The 21,652-nt window shown below is 39.3% G+C and overlaps 1 protein-coding gene across 6 annotated transcripts in view; it reads right to left on the minus strand.

Moving 5' to 3' along the window:
- tcf12 (transcription factor 12) overlaps nt 1-21,652 on the minus strand; it is a 227,946-nt gene that overhangs the window by 164,221 nt on the left and 42,073 nt on the right. The gene's annotated exons all lie outside the window — the stretch shown is intronic.

Below are 21,652 nucleotides of genomic sequence, written 5' to 3' on the forward strand. Positions count from 1 at the left end.
ACAAATCTCATAAGGTGTTTGTACCATTTCAGCCTTTTTGTTTACTACATTATCTAGACACTTACCATAAATTTCTTCCTTTCTTGAAAGTTTTCAGTTAGGTAGAAGGTCATTACCAGATTCCTCAAAATAATTTTCCATAACACTAATTCTAAAACCCAATACTACCCATCAAATAGTTTTCTTGGAGATTTATAGAATGAACCTTTGCTGTGCACCAATAATTAATTAATTTCATTTCCAGTTTTTGCTGAGCATTTGTGCTCAAAGCAACAGGATATAAGCATTAGGAAATGAGCCACTTTTCCATTTTGGACCAGTGCCAACACCAAGCAACGAAGTCAAGTTTCCTCAACTTTGTTCCAACCACACATCTTAGCTCCAACTTCAAAAAACATCCCTACTGTGCCAGTGACATTTTCCATACAAACCATCCTTGGAGCCCCAAATGAAACTGCCAATTAGTATCAAATTAGAGGCAGGTATGCACTTCCCACCAGGAATATTTTTGATGCTGACCTAACTCAATTAACTTCAGAATCTCAAGCCCGTAGAGGAGAGATTCATATCCATCAGTTTGGACTAGATTAAAATCTAGGTCTCAAAATTGAAACAGTGCTCTGACATACTGCACCACCCAGACCACTGACAAAAGCATTACATGTCCAGTATGAAAACTTCCCCTTCAAATTTTGCTGTACTTGACTTTAGCACTAGCATTCATTCATTAAAACGCCAATCATAACAGCTCTATCATGAAATAAAAATCCTGGAAGAAATGTAGAAAAACACGAGAATAAAATTCTTAACAATTCTTTCCTCCAATTATTCTGATATTCTCCAGTTATTCTTCTTTTTCTAAATACTGCAATAAATCCTGCTTTATGGATCCACAGACAACAGCTCTCCATTACTTCATCCAACCTTGTCGTGAGCTTGACAGTAGGCAATTCAATCATAGGAGCTGTCAGACCCAAGCCCAAATCTAGCTGCACATAGTGACACCACTATACCCGGCCAGAATGGAGGTGATTGGGTAATTCGCCCGTCAATCAAGCCTGAAGATCACACTGCTGTAAGTGAGAGGGATTGATTTTACAGACGATTTCTGTTTGCTGCAGTTCCTGGAGACACTTTTTAAATAGACTTAAAAAAATGTTGTTTGCTGTAAAATTCATTGTTTGCTGTAAGTCCTGCTGGTCCTAAGTCCCTCCTTGCCTGGCTGACACAGTGGTGTCAATAGTCACTCTGCCCAAACTATTCTTATCCGGTTTTCTCTCTAACATCTACGCACTTCCAGTAAGAGTTGTTAGATCAGGAACTCAAATCCGTTTTACTCTCCTTAACCCAGTAGCACAATTACCCCACCATTGAGATCAAAACTCAACACAGACCAATGAAGGACTCTGCATCATGAGGCAGTGTATTGCATATTAAGTTATCGAGAGGGCGGAGGGAACATCACACTCCTACTTTCACACACACACACACACACACAAAACAAGATTAAGTCAATGCTTACATAGTACTATAAATTGTTTTATTTTAAGCAAAAGGATGTGGTATGAACATTTTACTACCAGCCTAGTGACTATAGCACCACAGTGACCAACAGTGAACAAGTAAATAAGGGGTCAAATTTCATTCGCCATTACAGTTCATGGGGGAGGGGGAAAAGAAGAAGAGTACTAGGATCATAATTGTATGGGGACAAATAGGAATAAGGGCACCATTCCAATATTTTATAAGCATAACTCCTGGGGGGGGAAAAAAATCAAGCAGCATTGATGACCCAAGCTATATTCAGGAATGCTGGATATTGCTACCTCACATAGATCAAGAATGGAAGATGGGCGCATTCCAAAAGGACCTTTTGTGTGGAAAACTTATCGTTGCTTCAAGACTGCTGGGCCAAACTAGGCTCAGGTTTCAAGAGGTTTGTAAAAGGGACTTGAAATTTATATATTTTTTTTAAAATATCGATCCACTAGCTAGGAACCCATAACTAATGCCAGGCCACACTGGGGGCTTTGTTGCATCAGGGAAACAAAGAGGCTGAAGAGAGGTGGCCGAGAGAGAGGAAATAGAAAACAGCAAAGAGGACAGCGCATCAGGCTTTAAGAGTTAATACTATGTGGCCTTCATCATCTGGCCCCGTGATTTCCACCTGCATCATCTGTGGCAAGGGCTGTCCCTCGAGAATTGGACTCATCAGTCACTCACAATATTGCAGCGTGGCAAAGTAACTTAACTGCTTTGGCGCTTACACCAACGCCTTCCGAGTCAGTTGCCATATGATAGGATTATACCAAAGAAACCATGGATGCAGTGAGACTTTCATTTTGTAAGATTTCAATATTTTAAAATGATCAAAAATACCAGTGGGTAATCATGTTTAAAATTGTTCTTCCATACAGTACTGTATCAAGCAGCATCCTGTTAGCCACTTGGCTCTCTACAATCAGGAATTATGTCCAATATTTATAAACACCATAGCATGCAATTACTTTTTATAAAAAAATCCTGGTATTAAAAAAAGACCAAAGCACTTTAAAAATCAAATATGGGGCTACAGTAGTTACAAGTACTGCAGTGAATATACTCTTGGATTTAACTTATGTAAGGAGTCTTACAACACCTGGTGTTGTAAGACTCCTTACATTTGTCCACCCCAGTCCATCACTGGCATCTCCACATCAGGGATTTAACTTAGGAATTGAATGATTGAATTCCACATTGGGAGTGTGGCTCTACCACTAACCTCAGGTTTTTAAAATGAGAAACTGAATGGTGAGTATTGCACTGCAAAAATAATTACTTTTCCACTTGTCACTGGTTTCCAGCATTTCTCCTTCTCCCATCAGCTTGCATTTTTATTAAATTTAAAAACATAACTGATAAGAGAATTAAGTGGCACTGACCAATTGCTAGGTGATTTTTTGAATTGTTTTGTAAACATACTGTATTTGCCTCCCTTGTGTACTTTTATACATATGGAGAGGCAATTACCATTTACATCATGAATGGGTATACAAACTGGAGAGTTTGTTTTTTCATATGCACTCATTTGTACTCTTCAATTCAGCTGTGGGCAATAGGACTTCAAGCAGTTTTAATACACAATACTTGAATTGTTTCTTGCAGACCCAGTTTACTTTGCTCAGTCCATAACTCATTGTTACTAAAATTCAAAATAGTAGCACATTTTTGACCTTACTGGGACACATGGACATGCTCCCTCCCCACTGCAATTCCTCAAGTTGGAGGAGCCAGTTAAATACAGGATGGAGGTACAAGCATTTGCTCCCAGTGCCTACCAAGAAAGCAAAGATTTAACAGTTACATTTCATCTTGATGGCATTTTATATGGAATTATCATCAAGCTGAATAAGGAATTTAACCCACAAATAATTCATAAGCACAAGAAATGACTCCACACGGTCCCATTCGTAAGTGTAGAATTCTTTCTAAATGTCGCTGACTGTGCAGTGTGTAACAATTTCAATTGTATTTTAATCTGGGTTTTAATCAACATCAAAGGCACCTTTTAACGTCCCTTCATATTTAGTCCCTTTAACCTCTCAGGAACTTTGCCCACCATATTGAAAACTACACTGGAAAAGTTACATGCAGGTGAAGATCAAGCTTCCTGTAACTTATTGTGGAATCCATTTACATTTCCAGCTCCCCGTTTGAAACTGTAAACCTTAATTTGAATATCAGTGCCAATATACAGCCTTATTACCAGTGGCCAGAGACAGACATACTCCCCACTTCAATTCCTTCCAAAACTAACAATTTTAATAACATTTGGATTTACTGTGCCAACGACTCAAAGAAACTTGGATAAACACTGTGGCAAACTGGTGAAATACTATTTTTGGAACATTAACTCATCCAATAGGAAATTAGTCCCAGGCCATCGAGATTGGGCATATTAGGCGATTGAATTATGTGCAAATCCACAATCCCCCCACCAATCCCAATGAATAGTGCAATGTAAAACATTTTTAAAATCTTCCTAACCTGGGTTAATAGAATTCTAAATTTGATTTAGCTAAGGCAGCATATCCCCAAAGAAACAAGTCTCAATGGTTTTCACTGCTCCTCCGGGTTAGGCACAGTAGGAGACCAACTGTTACAGAGACGGGGTTAGACTGCGGGCAGCTGGGAACACTCAGCTGCAGCTCACTGAGCTTCACAGCTGAGTCGAAATTGCAGGCCGAGTTAAGATCCAAGCTAATTTGATCCAACAACATTATTGAAGTTCATATTGTCAGTGATAGTACTGCTGTATGTTAACAATTCAACCATCAACACAGGATGCTATAGTACAGCTTACCCAGAATTCCGATCACATAGGTATCTAAATTAGAATTGGAAAAAAATGAAAGTGGCAGGTTTAATTCATTTTGAATCCCACTATGTAGGACTTCCAATGCAACAGGACAGAAACAAAAATCATCCCACATAAAGTAGGAGTGTATTAAAGCAGCCCCCCTTGCTAAGAATATGGTCTTAAAATACTGGGCCAGATTTTACTGTAGCAGGGCTTCTAACGGCATCTGCTGTTAGTTAGACTTGCCCCTACACCCTTGAGTTCAAAACATTTTTGCCCACTAAGTTCCTGAAAGTGCGAGCTGATAACATCGCAGCGAGGGAAACAGGGCATCTGGGACCTGAGTGAACAGAGCAACCAACAGGGTATCTCCTTAATCAATCAATCAGACTGAAGGATTGCGAAATGAACAGCGGAAGGACTGAGAAGGAAGTGTAAATTAGAGTGGGTGATGCAAAAAAGAAATATTTTGATATTTGAATATTAGATTTAACCACCCACGAGCAAGACCTACACAACTATCAACTTCAATGTTTGTGAATTATTTCACCATTATTGCCATCACATGCAGATGAAATATTGCACTGAACTGTAATCATCTATCAGTACATATACACAGAACATAAATCCAACACATGTAATGTTCTTGAAGCTGAACATTTTTGAAGGAGCTACTCGCTGCAAGAGTTGCTAGTTGGCTGGGCTAATCAGAAGTTATTTTAAATTACAACTGCATAGATTTTATTCCCATCTCTCTTTTCCTGGCAAAACATATACAGTACAACACAAATGTATTGGGCAAACTTTCAATTTAGAAAGTTTAAAATGTGGGAAAAATCCTTTTCTTTGATAAAAGTTGAAATTAAAATAAAAATCATTCATAGCATGATTGTCAAACTATCAACAAGTCCTTTCATTAATAATTCAGTCCCAAGATGAAAAAACACAAATAAAACCAATACCACATTTATTCTCAAAGCAATACTAAAGAAACTATGCACAGGCTTGCCATCTGCCTTGGTTGATCAAATCATGGGTTTTACCAGTAAAATTAGATTTCCGATGGCCACACTTGCTACTGCTATATGTTTCTTTCAAGTGCTGCCCAAGTTTCTAACTTCATTTTAACTGTAATGAAGTTCCTAGAAGTATAGATTCTTGCTTAAACCAACTGCAGAAATAACTAGCAAATTAAGTTTTACTGAGAGACAGTTTTCATTTAAGAAAGAATTCAAATCAAATAACATGAACCATTTTTCTCATTATATTTTCCATTTTCATGAAGATGCAGCACTGAAATAGTCCTGAGGTTTCAGTAAACAACACAACTCCATTCAAATTACTGTTTGGTGTCACAGTCCTGTTCAATTATTACAGCATTTTTATCTTTAACCCGCGAACAATCCGTTTCATTTCCTGAAATGTGATTTGAGCCACACAAAATTCCCCTGACAAAAATACAACCTTGCTTGACAGTAAACCGTTCGGAGAATTAAAGCTTTAGAGAAATCTGTGCCTAATTTTATTTTTAATATCTGAATTTGCCTCCCAAAGATAGTTCTCTCTTCATTCCCTCCTACTTCCACCCTCACCCACCCCACCACAACACAACACACACTGCTTGCCCAGCTATAACCAGTATACCTGTTAGCACATTAGCTTGCAGAATGATCTGAACCCAACAGGGAAGAATCTCAGCCCACAGTGACAAGTATGCCCTTTCAGATCCCAGACTAGCTGGCTCTGTATCCTCATTAATTCAATCCTTGTCACAAACTCTATTTCAATTTCTCATTGCCAAATATGTCATTGTACAGCCAACTTGACCCTAAGAAGACCTAGTTTACCTCCACTCCATCTCCAAAGGATGATAGTCACTAGTTGGTCAACAGACAGATTTTGTCTTTAAGCCTTCGTTAAACAGACAGGAAGCACCAGAAAATCCTCCAGAATGGAGTGGTGAGCTGTACAATTCACCATAACCTGTGAATGTCTGGTTACCATTCTCCAGGCCATATAATGGACACAAACCATACCTATTAAATGGTGGGTCCACCAGTTGGGAGTTGTAGAGCATCAGTGATTGCTTGCGTCTCTCCAATTCTAATCAAGGTAGACACCAAACCCTGGATAGATGACCATGCATTCACATTCTCAGCTCCAGATAATGACATCCATCAGTTGTTATCCCTAGCCTCAAAGTGTCCTCATGATGCTCATAAGTATCTGTCTTTAGCGCAGAACGAGCCACTTTGCTGTTCTAGATGAATAAGTCCAATGGGAAGAATCACCGATCAGCTTGGTTCTCTTCTGAATGAGAAAGTGGTGGGTTCAAATCCAATTCCAGAACATGAGTTCAGAATCTAAGTTGGAAGTTCAGTTCAGTGCTTTTTCTTCATCCTAAACAATCACTAATGAAGAAGCGTTGCATTGTTAGGGATACCATCCTTTGGACATTCTTCCATCGAACAAAGCCAGAAACAGGTTCACTGGTCAGCCACCTTGATGTTTGTGAGGCCTTGCTGTACACAAATTGGCTGTCATACTTGCCTGTATAAAAGTGACTGCATTTTAAAAGTAATTTGTGAAACGTGCTTTGAAACATCTCAGATGTGATGAGGCACAATATAAACACATTTATTTCATTGCCGTGTACCAGGCTTACTATTCATCAACTACCTAATCCAGGAGTAGACATAAGGGATTTGGCAAAAGGCATGCTACTATGAGGCTAACTATCGCACCAGGAAGCTGAGTGACAATGTAAGCTGTGACACCTTCTCACCATTTCCCTTTTTGCCACAGATCTACAGCTTGATTCTGGATCTCACACAGGTGCCAAAGGAACTCCTTTCACTACTTGCTGAAGAGCTCTGAACCACAAATCAAAATTGCTTAGACTCAAGTCTTATGTGCCACAAGGTTAACTTGCACTGGGACTTTGGTCTTTCTCATCTTGCTTCAATGACAGCAGAGTGCACTTCTCCTCAGTGCAGGAGAACTATGTTCAAATTAATGCTGTAACCTACGAGAACCCCTGTTGTTGACGAGTCAGCAATTTCAAGATCCTTTTAAGTCTAACATTTTGGGGGTGGGGGTGGGGGGGGGGGGTGCGCTGGTGGTGTGAGCACCACCCATCAAAAGTCACTGGTTAGTCCATTGTTCAAGGTGGCAAGTGGAGTACAGTGGATCCCCAGACAAATCCAATGCTGACAGAGACATGCACTGCAATACTTTCATAACTGCGTGGTGCAGATACACGAAGACCTTAAGCTTCCAAAGCTTCTAGCTCCTTCATAAGTCATATGAGGCACCAGGCCAAAAGGAAAAACAAATAAAATGTAAGTGTGTTTCCTGAGCCTTAAGCAAACAACAATTATTTTTTGATCCCACCGTTGGCTTCCAATGCCTCAGATACACAAGGCAGCAACTCAAGAGTCACCTGAAGAGCCATCAGCAAGATTCCTCACTAGTTTTAAGTGTAACTAGGACCCCTCTTCTCGTGGATAGAATCACAAATTCACTCAAGCAGAAACCTGTTCCTCAACCTCAGAAGGGCAGCTCCAAGGTGAGTTGCAGTTCTTAGCACTGATTTCTATCACTAATGACTTGCCTTCCATTGCCCAGAGTAGCTTTTAAGGATTTGGCAATAATGGTGCTTTTACTTGATTACCACCAATAGGCAATGTGGTAAGAAACTGGCTCATTAAAGCCTTGCATTTACTGGCTTTTTCAATCTCCAAGCAGCTTAGAACATGAAACTAAAAGTAAAATGTCAAATTACACATGACAATAGCAGCAAGGCCCAATTCTATGAATAATTTACCATCTTATGCCAGACAGAAACTAAATCTCAACAATTAATATTATACCCAATAACAAAGAGGTGCCTAAAAACCAAACATCTGGAGTCTCCTCCTAATGTGGCCTTTTGTATTTATATGGAGTAAATGTAACAGTCGGAAAGGATTGAGATTTTTACCCAGAAGATTAGCAAGCACAGAAAACATTAAGGATAACAAACTTATGAAAAAGTAATCCTCCAAAATCTATCCAAGTTTCTTTAGGCATTTACAAACTTGGTATTATACAATGACGTCATATATTTAGAAGATTCATACAAAATTTAGTACTTGTTGCAATTTGCATACTGCAAAGTTTAATTTAGATTGTGAATCAACTAATGTCACCTTTATAAGTCATGTTACTACATAAAACAAAATACTTCACACAACTCACTGAGCAGAAGGAAAAAGGAAGGAGGAAGAGCTTGAATCTTTCATGTCTTAGATGTACCAAAGTGGAATACTTTTGAAATGTAGTCACCATTATGTAGACAAACGTGGCAACCAATATGCACAGAGCAAGATCCCACAAACAGCAAGAGATATAAAATGACCAGTGAATCTGTTCTGGTGGTGTTGTTTGAAGGATGAATGTTGAATAATGAATGAGGGATGAATTTTGGCCACAACACCAGGAGAACTCTCTGATCATCTTCAAATGGTGGCATGGGATCATTCACATCCACCTCAACAGGCAAACAGAGTCTCAGTTTAAAATCTCACTTAAAAGACAGCATTCTCCCAATACCTTACTTAAGAGCCAGCCTAGTTTGTGTGCGTGCAAGTCCTGGAGTAGAGCTTGAACCCAGAACCTTCAGACTCAGAGACAAGGTTGCTATCACTGATTCAAGCTGACACGCTTAACAAATCAAAGAACGTAAATAAGTGAATCCACGAATGATGGATTGTTGAAATACACACCAAGCAGAACAGTAAAGTGGAATAATCATTTAGCAGATACAGATAAATTGCAAGACAGTGAATTCTAGAAACTCTGTTTAACCATTTTAGTGACAACTTTTCCTGTGGTTACTTCTGTTATGACTCAGCTGCTTTATGTAGTCAGATAGTAAATCACTAACACAAATGTCAAAAGCCGTCAAGCCAAAAACACAAACCGTAGACCCGTGGGCAACAGCTATAATTATCACAACCTGGAACTGACATGTTTTAAATTGGTGCTCAAGATAAAGAGACCAAACCAAATCTTCAGATTAGAAATACATATAAAACACACAGCTTCCAGTAAGACCCAGCAACAAACCAACTTTAAAGCGGTCTCTCTTCATACGAGTGAAGTTCCAAAAGTTTTGTCAGGATCGCATGCAGACTTTCATTTCCACTCATCGTACGGAACTAATACCATTGTCCTAGTAACTATTTAGGCAGTACTGAGCCATTACCCTAAGTCTGCCATGTTCCCACAGCCAAGACTTTTTACCATCAGCTTTTCCCCAAACTGGAAGCATTACAAGCCAAGCCCAGCTTTAACAGCCTTCTCCCATCTCCCCCACCTGTCTCCCGAAGCCAAGATAAATTGAAAAAATTCCCCTGTACTGGCAAGAATTTCCCACTCAGCTTACCACTAACCAAGCTGTCTCATCCTCTGATCCCCAACTGATCATGGCTGTAGGTACATCAGACACACCTGCAGGAATAAAATCAATAGCATCATCACCTTAACCTCCAAAGATTCCAGTTGTGGAAGGCATCATAGCAAACAGCATCACTACTATCACCCCAGAACCATGACAGCTGTGTAAACGTTAAGTAAACGATTCCTACATGTAATATTTCAGTTCTAATAAAGCTAACACTTGTCAGAAGTAAATGACCTGTAAATTTGAAGTTCCACACAGGACAGAGACAAATAGATAGATAGATAGAAAATCTTAATTATATACAGACTCTTAAAATATGCAATCCAAAGTTGCAAAAACTAAATGTTGAGGTTGCATGCAATAGAGCATTTCAAAATAGCAAACTGTCTCAACAGAAAGAAAATCAAGGAAAACACTTGTGAAGAAGGGTCAGGGCCAAGGTAGTAATCAGCTCATTTACCAATCCACAGATTGTAACAGTTTGAGTGAGAACTTCTATGACAGTTTATCAAGTAAGATTAAGTCAGGAAACTTGGAGGTGTAGTCATTCAGACACTGATCTTTCAACTCCTGAACTCAGTTCAAATCCAGCCCAAACTTAAGGAACGAAAGCCTCCAATGACTTCTGGCTGTAACAGTCCTACGTGAAATGGGTTTGAGATGTATCAACTCAGTTTGAAGTGGGCATTGGGCTCATAGCACAACCCTGCCCCATTTTAACATTAGGCAGTAATTCACTGGCAATTTTATTCAAAAATGTACTTTATTCTGTACCTATAAGCATGGCATTTGCTGTGATTAGCAAATCATGGATGCCTTTCGCTTGTAGAACTGCTTCTAAAGCAACAACTTATAATTATATAGCACTGTTAACCTTTCAAACAAATCCCACAGGGCTACACAAGTAGAAATAGACGCAGGAATGGATGAATAGCCATAAAGAGGGATTAGGAGGGTGACTGAAAGATGGGTTATAAAAAGATTTTTTTAAAAGGCAGCGAAGAGGAGAAGCTTAAGGAGAAAGTTCCGAAAAGTAAGACCGAGTACGTCACACATATGCAGCAGGACTGCTCGGAGATTGAAGATGAGACATTACCGGGGTAGTGTAGAGAAAGGTTTGCCTTGCATCGGATTACGTCCATAACATGACACTGGGGGCCCAAGATTGAAAATCTCAAGAGTTTCACATTCCCCAGGATTAACTTCCCTCACCTTGATCAATACAAAATTAACAAAAAAAGCAAAATAAAAACAAGGAGCTTGTCTTCCCAGATATTTGCACGCTGGGTGTTCAAGCACATCCTTACAGTCTGAAATCTGTCCCAACTTTTCACATGATTCAAAAAAGCACATTTTGCAGAAACACAGATTCTGATCATTAGCAAAAAAAATCCACAACAAAAATGTGTCAGTCTTTCGCTTCACTTAGGCCCATAACGAGCATCCCATCAGGGTCACAATAGCTTCAGATGCAAAAAGTGCAATCCATAATCTTAGGTTTCTTTCAGCTATTCTGTGTAGTAAACAAGTAATAAAGAACACTAGATTGGATAACTAGACAATCTCAGTCACCTAATGAGTTGCTAACTGCATTTACCAGCTCTAAGGCTAGGGCACTGTGGCATAACTTTTTAACACCGAGGTTGGGTTTCCAGCATTCCTTGCTGGTCACGTGTCAAAAAAGTGAAGGCATTTTTACAGCTCATTATGTGCTGGCTTCCTAATCAGAGCTACCAACTTTGCCAGTGCTGAAACAAGTAGGGGGTACGTTAGTGCAGTGGTTATGTTACTGGACTATAAATCCAGAGACCTGGATGAGTAAGCCAGAGCATGTGGGATGTGAGTTCAAATCCCACCATGGCAATTTGAGAAGTTGAATTCAGTTTTAAAAATCTGGAAATAAAAAGCAATTTTACACATTCTGGAGTATCCATACTGCTCAATATTTTCTGTCAAAATCACATTTTTGATTATAGTTTTTTGGGGAACAGTTGAAAATACTATTGCTGTGGGACCTCCCAATGTTGCTTTGAGTCCTATGTCTCGCTCGCTCTTTTAATCTGTCATCTTCTCCCCTAATCCTCTGCTATACACCATTCAGCGAAGGCTGTCACCACAAATTGTTATTACATTAATGATAGTGTTGATTTCCCCACCTTCCCGAGCCTTATTTCCTATTTTTAGACTACCATTGATGCCAGCCACACTGAATGGCAGCACAGTAAAAGGGATAGGACTTGCATCGATCACGACGTCCAAAGTGCTTTACAGAGAGCTTTGCTACCTCTGGGACATACAGGACCAGTTTAAAAAAAAGGGAGTATCCACAAATTTGTCTGGATGTGGTGCCAATAGGCCCAACAGCAACGTAAACACACAGGAAGTTGCTGTCAGGAAAAGATGAGCAGGCAAACTGGCTCAGGCCACCTGAACAGGCTAACAAAGCAATTTTACACACACTGGCTGGCCTGCACGGACCTTTTCCTCTTTCTCTCCCTTCGTTGCTAAGAAAGGTAGAATAGCTCGAGGCCAAGTCATGAATCAGAGTTTAAACTACATGTGCAGTTGTTTTGTGGTACAGTATTTGAATTGTTGCACAATCCATTCCACAATACAAATGTAGTGGTTTCCATGGCACCAGAACCTAGGAGGAATACTGTAGAACTATTTAGAGCAGCAATTCTGCAATACGTATGCACCATTAATGGCTGGGGGAAAGGCAGGGAGAAGAGGAATTGCCATTTTTTCTCTTAAGGGCATTAATCATAATTGGCAACAACACAAATTTGGTAAACAAGATAACATTTGCCAAAACACTGCTCATGAAGACAATGGCTCTCTAAAAATGGGGGGGGGGGGAACGTTCCTGGCTCGAGCCCTTGATTTGAGCGGCTGAAATACAAAACACTGTTTTAAGTACACGTAAAAGGAGACGTGTAGATTGTGGGAAACCCATGCGGGTCACACCGAGGGCACAACTAGGAAGTAAGTCCGTTCTCCCCAAGGTCCTCTGAGGCATACATTGGGCGGTTTTTACATCGCAAAGATGAAACCCCTAATGCTACTGAAAGAGCAGTGAGATTTGTAGCTATCTTACCCTCCCTACTTGTTTGGTTTGCAAAATATGAAGAAATGTGCAAGATCCAATATGTTGTACTCCATGTTGCGAACAGCTCCAACTGAACCTGGATAGTTTCCCTTCATATTAGCAACTACAGCACAGCAGTCTGGTTTCATTTTGCATATATTTTACAAATAAACCTCAACCACAAACGCATACAAATCACATTTACAAAAGCACCGATATTTCCCAGTATTGTTTTGGAGTATGTGGATCAGAAAGTCTACATGATGCAAAATCAAGCAAGCTCAGGGAAAGAAAATATGGAAACTGTTAGCTGGAGATGAATAGTTCCACGTAAACAAACATGAATCACAGCACTAATCGTCCCTTTGTGTTCTGAGGTTTAAATATACCATTTTTCTTTCAACTGGCTGTTCAGGATGACTGAGTAAACTAATATCAGTAGATCTGCACCAGAAAAATCCAACTCATTGCCTTTAAAACAAGCATTTAGGTTTTCTATGTGTTTATCAATAAACAATGCTGGTACCTCATTTGCATGCAACACGCATCAAGTACTATGTTTACATAGTGATTTGTTGCTTTAAACCCTGTGTTCTGTCTTCTCCTGCACCATTTTCTGCTTGTGTTTGGCAAAACCCAGAGACGTTCAGCTAATCTTTACTTTTATACTGTCTCATAGCAATGTGAAATTTTTATGAAGACCTAATCTATATCTATATCCTACACAAAGATTCTCACTAAGAATTTCCTTCTCAAAATACAGTTTGAGTTAATCCCAAAACATCACATGAACCTGAAAGCTGTAAACTATTGCTAATCCTCCAACATACTGCACTGATTTGCATACACTCTATTTGCATTCTAATACACTGGGCAATACTACAGGTCCACAAGGAAAATAGCATATGGAGTCAGCTATACACAGTACTTGACTGAAGGCTCAATATAGGTCAACCGCAAAGCCACCAGCAGAGCCAGGGTTTATATTTGATACATGAAACCCCAATGCACATATTGTACTTTGAATTTTTGTAAATTAACAAAAATATTGTGACAAATTAAAATTGGTAACATTTATAGTAAAAGCAGTTAATCCCTCACAAAATCAATGCGGTGGCTTCTTTTGATGACACACTTCAATTCCATATAGCCTGAGAATATGTGCAGCTCCCTCACAAAAAGCTGTTTCCCTCATCCCGCTTTATAATTCTTTTAAATTATTATCCCTGATAGCATAATGAAAAGGAAACTGTTTACATTCATAGCATTGCTAAAATATATTTAATTCAGTATAGCTTGTAGAAAAGTACTTGATGTACAAAATACTGAATATCTTACAGCTTTGTGCTTAACATATTCATATCTCAAAATAATTCTATCAATTCACTCTGATCATTTTCCTGACTACACAGCAGAGTTACACTTAAAAATAGAACGTGTTGAAGGTGGCACAATGACACTGACTGATACAGGTTCAAACTGCACTTTGCTCAGTTTTAGTTCAGAGCATCTTCAAAAGAGATGCCAAACAGAAGCGACAATGTTCTTTCCCTTTCTCCCCTCTTCCCCACCCCACTGATAACACAAAGGGCACTCAGTTCGGGGTAGACCTTGGCGCCTCCTCGCAGCTGGTGATGAAGCTTTGGTCACAGTCACAGGTCGTGCATCCACCCCCTCAACTGCAAAGTGCCAGGCCAAATTTACAGGTGGGGGACGGAAGGGGAAAAACAGCTTACCCATCTACACATTCACATCAAAAGGTAAAACATGTTGAAAACGATAGCCTACTCAGCACAACTACAAGATCATTTCAGGAAAAGGATGCCAATTCACTCCTATCCCACCCACCCAAAATACACTTTACACAATAGTTAACACATCATAAGCTTTTAAAATACAAATGTTGATCTTATATGAAAAACAAAAGTAATCCACAGTGATGAGTTAATTGACAAAGGTGGCATGCTAAAGGTTTGTGGAAATTTTAGAAAAAGAAATAATTGGTTCTTTCCATTTAGGTTCAGTAAAATCCAGCACATTTGGCACACCAGTGTAAAAGTGAGCCAAATGCCTTGAAACCAAAATAATGCCATTGCTTTAGTTACACTCCCAGGTTATTAAATAAGGTGGTAGTGTGCTGGATTTTACAGTAGAAACTGTGCCAGTTTAAATTGGTGCCTTAAAGAGTGAAATAAACAGAAAGACAACATTTAAGGTGACTTGAGGACAGCTGAAGGAACCTGACTGACATAATGCAAGTGAACATCTGTGGAATCTATTCATTAATCACATTCCAGATTTTCCCCCCTCCTTGGTAAGGGGGCCATAAAAAAAAGGAGACAGAAAAAAAAATACAAAGGGAAGTTTTATATTGTACGTCTTCAGTTTAGGAAGTGACCAAAGCTAGGTTTTTGCATTTATTGCAAACGCATGGTCTCTTGATATTAAGACATTTGATATGGTCATTTGACATTTAGCTTAAGGAATGTATAACATAGCTGACTGATAAGGAAAGATCTTGTAAGCAAATTCTGGCCAGAAGCAAGGAAAAAAAATAACATCCAGACAATTTCATTTCGTAGAGGCCTAAGTAGAGTAAGTTTGCAAAAACCACCATATTCAACTGTAGCCCAGTTAACTCATGCCAACAGAGTCACATCTGGTGCAACCTTTAAAAGTAACATTCCATGTTTGATTTCAAACAACTAGTGTTACATAGTTCAAAATACATTACCACCACTTAAAGTTGGTGTTAACGCCATATGCCTGGTGGACAGTAGTGAGCAGCGAACCAACATTGGCACTTGCCCATAGACTTTCACTAAAGTTGCTGTAAATTGGAGATCCAAAAAGCACAACACCCTCTACAGGGCATCTGGGGCCTGCATGAACAGGGAAAGCAGCTGTGTATCTCCTTAACCAATCAGATTGAAGCACTGTTAATAAGAGCGCAGTGTGAGAACCAGGAAGTATAGGTTAGAATTGTGAATTCAATGTCAAATCAGGTACAGAAAGCAAAACAAAGAGAGGGTGAGAAAGAATGAACAAAGAGACAAAGGAAAAAGGAAAATAAATGTATTTAAATTTATTTTTTAAGCCCACCAATAATTAAAATCTGAAGAAATGAGACTCTACACTTGCACAAGTTAATTTTCAGTACCAGAGATGTTGTTGGGCAGTAATTAAGACTTACCACAGCGTTAAAAGGCTACTTAGTCTTGAAATGACTTGACTTAACTTTTCTTGGCGAGTTTAGTTCGTATCAGATAAGTACAGGAACTTCATGCCATTCAATATATTAGAACGTGGAGCCAGACAGCGAAATGCCATTTTCACACAGATTTTGGAGCAGCATCGGATCTCATACAGCAACTTCGGGATTTCTGCATTTAACTGTGCATATGCGGTCGCCGGAAGTTACTGTCCGATTTGCACTTGAACGGTGAGCTCTGCTCGCCTTACCGCTATTTTTAGTGAAATCCAGCCCATTATATAAGAGCTGATCACCAATGCCTCACGTTTGAGACCAACAGCCGAACATTTACAGTTTAAACCAAGCAAATTTAAAACATTAATGTATTTTCTTTCATCTTCATGCATCGTATTATGGCCGGATCAAGTAACTTCAGGATATGTGCTACAAGTAAAATGCAAAGTTCCACTGATTTTTCGATATTTTAATCCCCAATATCTTTGATTCCGTGACCATACAACTCCGGTTTAACTCAGAGCAGTTTGTCACACAAATCCCCGGTGCATAAAAAAAACATTGCAAAGATAGAGGGATGTTGTGAAGCAATGTGTAAATGGGATAAGTACAGGGATTAACAAGGTGCAAATAATTTATTGAACTGCCTGAAACAGCCGGGGGTTTAATACATTTTAAGTGGTGCCTTTGTAAGTGATGACTACGGTACTGGCAAATGGTTAGCGTTATTTGTCCGATATATGCGGCTGCCCGTGATAAGAGCAGATGGTGTAAGTGGTGAGGACTATGCTATATACAGTGACAACCCAAGATTTGAATGAAAAATAAATTAGAGATTAAAAGATCCAGTTGTTATTTTTCTGGGAGGGCTATGTGTTAGTTCAGTTTGTTGCAGTCCCTGTAAAATCCCTGCACTCAGTCAGCACTCGTTATAATCATAGAATCGTTACAGCACAGGAAGCTATTTGGCCCATCGAGTACGTGCCGGCTCTTTGTAAGAGCAATCCAGTCAGTCCCATTCCTCTGTAGCCCTGCAAATCTTTTCCCCCCATCAAGTATTTATCCAATTCCTTTTTGAACGCCACGATTGAATCTGCTTCCACCACCCTGTCAGGCAGCGCATTCCAGATCATAACTACTCGCTGAATAAAAAAGATTTTACTCATGTCGCCTTTGGTTCTTTTGCCAATCACCTTAAATCTGTGTCCTCTGATTCTCGACCCATCTGCCAATGGGAACAGTTTCTCTCTATCTACTCTGTCTAAACCCTTCATGATTTTGAATACCTCTATCAAATCTCCTCTCAACCTTCTCTGCTCTAAGGAGAACAGCCCCAGCTTCTCCAGTCTATCCACATAACTGATGTCCCTCATCCCTGAAACCATTCTATTAAATCTTCTCTGCACCCTCTCTAAGGCCTTCACATCCTTCCTAAAGTATGGTGCCCAGAATTGGACACAATACTCCAGTTGTGGCCGAACCAGTATTTTATGAAGGTTCATCATAACGTCCTTGTTTTTGTACTCTATGCCTCTATTTATAAAGCCCAGAATCCCATATGTTTTTTTAAAATCACTTTCTCAACCTGTCCTGCCACCTTCAAAAATTTGCGAACATACACCGCCAGGTCGATCTGTTCCTACGCCCCCTTTAGAATACTTTTGTCACAGCAAAAATAGCTACTTGGGATTTTTTTTTTTTTAAAAAGGGGAAAACAGGGAACGACACCGACTCCATAAGCCCCGACGATCTTTACTGCGGGGTTATTTTCCCACAATTCAAGTATGTTTTACTGAAATCCTTCTGACAACACCATTTCAATTTAAGCATCTGGTTCATGACAAAGGTGAAATAAAAGTTGGCCAGAGCTTTCACAGTGGAGATTTTTGGGCAGTTTTGAAAATGCCTTCTTCATAGAAATTTGTTTGTGTCAATCTGTGATGCCAGAACTGCAACGCTTCACAATAAAAACTGAAAATTCCCAGCTTAAATTACCAACATTTGACAACTTTCACATTTGAGTTTACTTGAAACAAGTTCACTAAAAGATGTCAAGAGATCCAATGGTGGGTTCAGTCTGTCCTCTCAGAGCATAAATTGGGAATGAGATAGCTACAGGATGGTGGGGGGGGGGGGAATCAAAATGTGGAAAAAAAATCAAGATGTGGACTGTACTTTTTCAAATGGTCAAAAAAACCTTTGTTACAGAAATCCTGGTAGACTTATTTCTACCACCACCCTTAACTATATTCAGCTAATAATGCTACTGTAATATCCAGGGTATCAGCAAAATCTTTCTGCCTCCCCACTTTCCCATGGAGTACAACTAACATATTCTAAATGTTGTCAAATCATTTTGCAGGAAAGAAAGAGGGAGAAAATAAGCAGTACAATTGGCTAAGAATCGTCCCCTCAGCTGAAGCAAGGTGAGGGGGGGAAAATACTACAAAAATTGCATACTTTGGATAAGAAGCATTACAAAAAGTTACAAGTCACAAGCAAACCATTCAGAAGAAATTACAATTCATACATTCACAGGTAGTCAGCTCAATTATGGCACAGCGAGGTCGAGTAAGTGATTATTTATTCACCCCTACCTTTTGGAATGGTGTTGAGAGGAAGGGGTGAAATGCAAATATTAAGTTGGCGGTGGTGGGGCATTTAAGTTATGGTTTGAAAATGGTGATTTACTTTCAACATTGTGAGATAGAACAGTATATAAATTTGGTTATTAGGTTGGCATCTTGGACTTCACCTTTGCCAGAACAAGGTTATTTTGCTTTATGTTTTTTTTTTATTCGTTCACGGGATGTGGGCGGCGCTGGCGAGGCCAGCATTTATTGCCCATCCCTAATTGCCCTCGAGAAGGTGGTGGTGAGCCGCCTTCTTGAACCGCTGCAGTCCGTGTGGTGACGGTTCTCCCATAGTGCTGTTAGGAAGGGAGTTCCAGGATTTTGACCTAGCGACGATGAAGGAACGGCGATATATTTCCAAGTCGGGATGGTGTGTGACTTGGAGGGGAACGTGCAGGTGGTGTTGTTCCCATGTGCCTGCTGCTCTTGTCCTTCTGGGTGGTAGAGGTCGCTGGTTTGGGAGGTGCTGTCAAAATAAGGCTACCAACTTAATCAATTGCTGTCAATAACCTATGCTTGTCTGATGGGTGAATGATAGTAAAAGTAGTCACATAAAAATGGTTTAGATATTCAATTGCACAACAAAGAAAATTGTTCGCAGGTGGTTTAGTTTCCACTTACATTGAAAGATATATAAAGTTTACAACTATAACTTTGCTGTTGTTTGAAGGAATAGTGATAGGATAAATTGCTCAGCTAAAATTAACGAGGCAACTATATCGAGTCAACAAATTTGAAATGGCAAGAGAAAAACACACACTACATCTTATAACTCACCTTCATCTTTTACTTTCTTCAGTCATGCTAGTGATACTTTTAGCTCCACAAACTAAGGACGCACAAGCTTATTGAAGTTGCTTTAAAATAATTTGTCCAGAGAAAAAGAGTGTTCCATCACGGTCATTTTCCCGCAGATTTAACTTCTTACATCAATGATATAGAAAAACAAACTTTATATGGATTCAGATTTCAACACTGCCAAGATCACGCAAGGAGAAAGTTATTTTGGCTTCAGTATATGCTGTATAGAGAGTTTCACGGTTCTAATTTTACACCCAATATCTTCTGCTCACCCGAGAAAACAGCAGCCACTAAGTCTCCTTTGTTGTATACAAACCAAAATTACTCACAGATTAAACCCAACATACAGAATCTCTCTAAATTACATTTCTTTGGAAAAACTTGTTGACAATACTATGTGCTAAACACTTTATTTTCCAATTTTAAGACTTCAATTGCTGCAAATTCACTTCAGGGACATTTAGTTCTATGCAGCAACATACTGCAATACAACCACCAGATCTCATTTTGCACAGTATAAAAACATGAAAAGATGAAATTTGACATGGCCTTTCATACACCATACAGTGAATTTTAAATGCTTTGCTTTCTTCAATCAGAATATTTTGGGTGCAGGGCAGATAAACCTTTGTTCAGTTCAAATTCATGTCTCAGATGTGCATAATGATGAGGTGAATCCAAACAGTACAACTTTCTGGTACGCTGAATAACACAAAAATATAAAATTGAGAAGCAAGTGACAAATCGATCAGGGGGAGGTCTCACACTAATGTTAATTCTCACCCTCCTCCTGAAGAAGGATTTTACAAGTTTAAGAATATTTTCAGTTTAGGAAACAAACAGCTTCTATTTGTTTGCACTGGCATGTCGTCTTCTAGATGCATTGATGCAAACTACAACTAACACAGGCACTAAACAAACTCAAAGGAAAGAAAAGGACCGGGCCAGCAGCTTAAGCAGAGCACTGCCTTCCAAGTGGGTCACCCCAATGCTTCTCGTCACATGAATTCAACTGTGTTAGCGTGGAGCACCATCGTCTACTGAGGAATCTCCAATTTTTAAAATCTGTCACACTGCTGTTTTCTTCCTTCATTCTCCCTTTTCCCCAAGCCCTAACCTACCAGCAGTCTAAGGGTTAAGCACATGAAGCAGTCTGTGGATTACTTGTTGTGCTCAAGGTGAAAGAGTTTATTAACATTTTTTTTCTACTTTTTACACTTAATGTCAGGATCAAGTATCCCAAAGTCAAGTGCAGTTTTCTTCAAATTCACAATCATGCTCCATTACAGTCACCAATGTTCCTTAAATCTAACCATCTTTACCTTATAAACCAGTCATCCTTGCACCCTCCGAGGTTACCAATCTGTGTCAAGTTATGGAGGACTTCGGTGTATTGAAACTGCTCAAACTAATTTCACTTATGGCCCTTGCATCTAGCAGGATCAAAATCTCCTTTACCATTTCGTCTGGAATTGATCCCAAAATGAAAAGGTTCCCATTATAAACTAATGTAATATATTAATTTAAAAGTAGCATGAGACAAACATGGAATAAGTAATGGCCATTTAGTTGAACTGTTATGCATAAAAATTAAGTAAATCTTACTTTGTCGTAAAAATACTTTTTGAACATAAATTTTGTACTCTATTTGCTTTCAACCAAGCGCAGAACTTAGCACTGGCACTCCCCAGGGCCACCCACAAGCCAAGCCACACTACAAGACTCTCTCCAACATGCACCAGTTGTTTCCTCAGCTGCATCTGTGCTCAACAGCTTTAATGTACTTGCTGACTACAGTTGGAAGTGGTCAGCCAGAAAGAAATAACTTGCATTTATATTGTAGCTTTCACGTCCTCAATGTCCCAAAGCGCTTCACCGTCAATTAAGTACTTTTGAAGTGTAGACACTGTTGTAATTTAGCTTACAATAATGTTTTCAAATGTACCTCAGAAAAATCAAAATTATGTTAACTCTTCTAATAATGGCTTCCTTGGGAGTTTCACCTGCATTAATTCTGCACTGATAAACAGGAGTGCGGGAGAGAGAAAAGCTTACAATTGCATTTTTAAGTAGGAGAGTTCTGGCATCTTGGCCAACATTCATCCTTCACCCAACTAAAAACAGATAAATTGATCAT

This window comes from Heptranchias perlo, chromosome 34 (genome assembly GCF_035084215.1).
Source record: "Heptranchias perlo isolate sHepPer1 chromosome 34, sHepPer1.hap1, whole genome shotgun sequence".
Classification (NCBI taxonomy): domain Eukaryota; kingdom Metazoa; phylum Chordata; class Chondrichthyes; order Hexanchiformes; family Hexanchidae; genus Heptranchias; species Heptranchias perlo.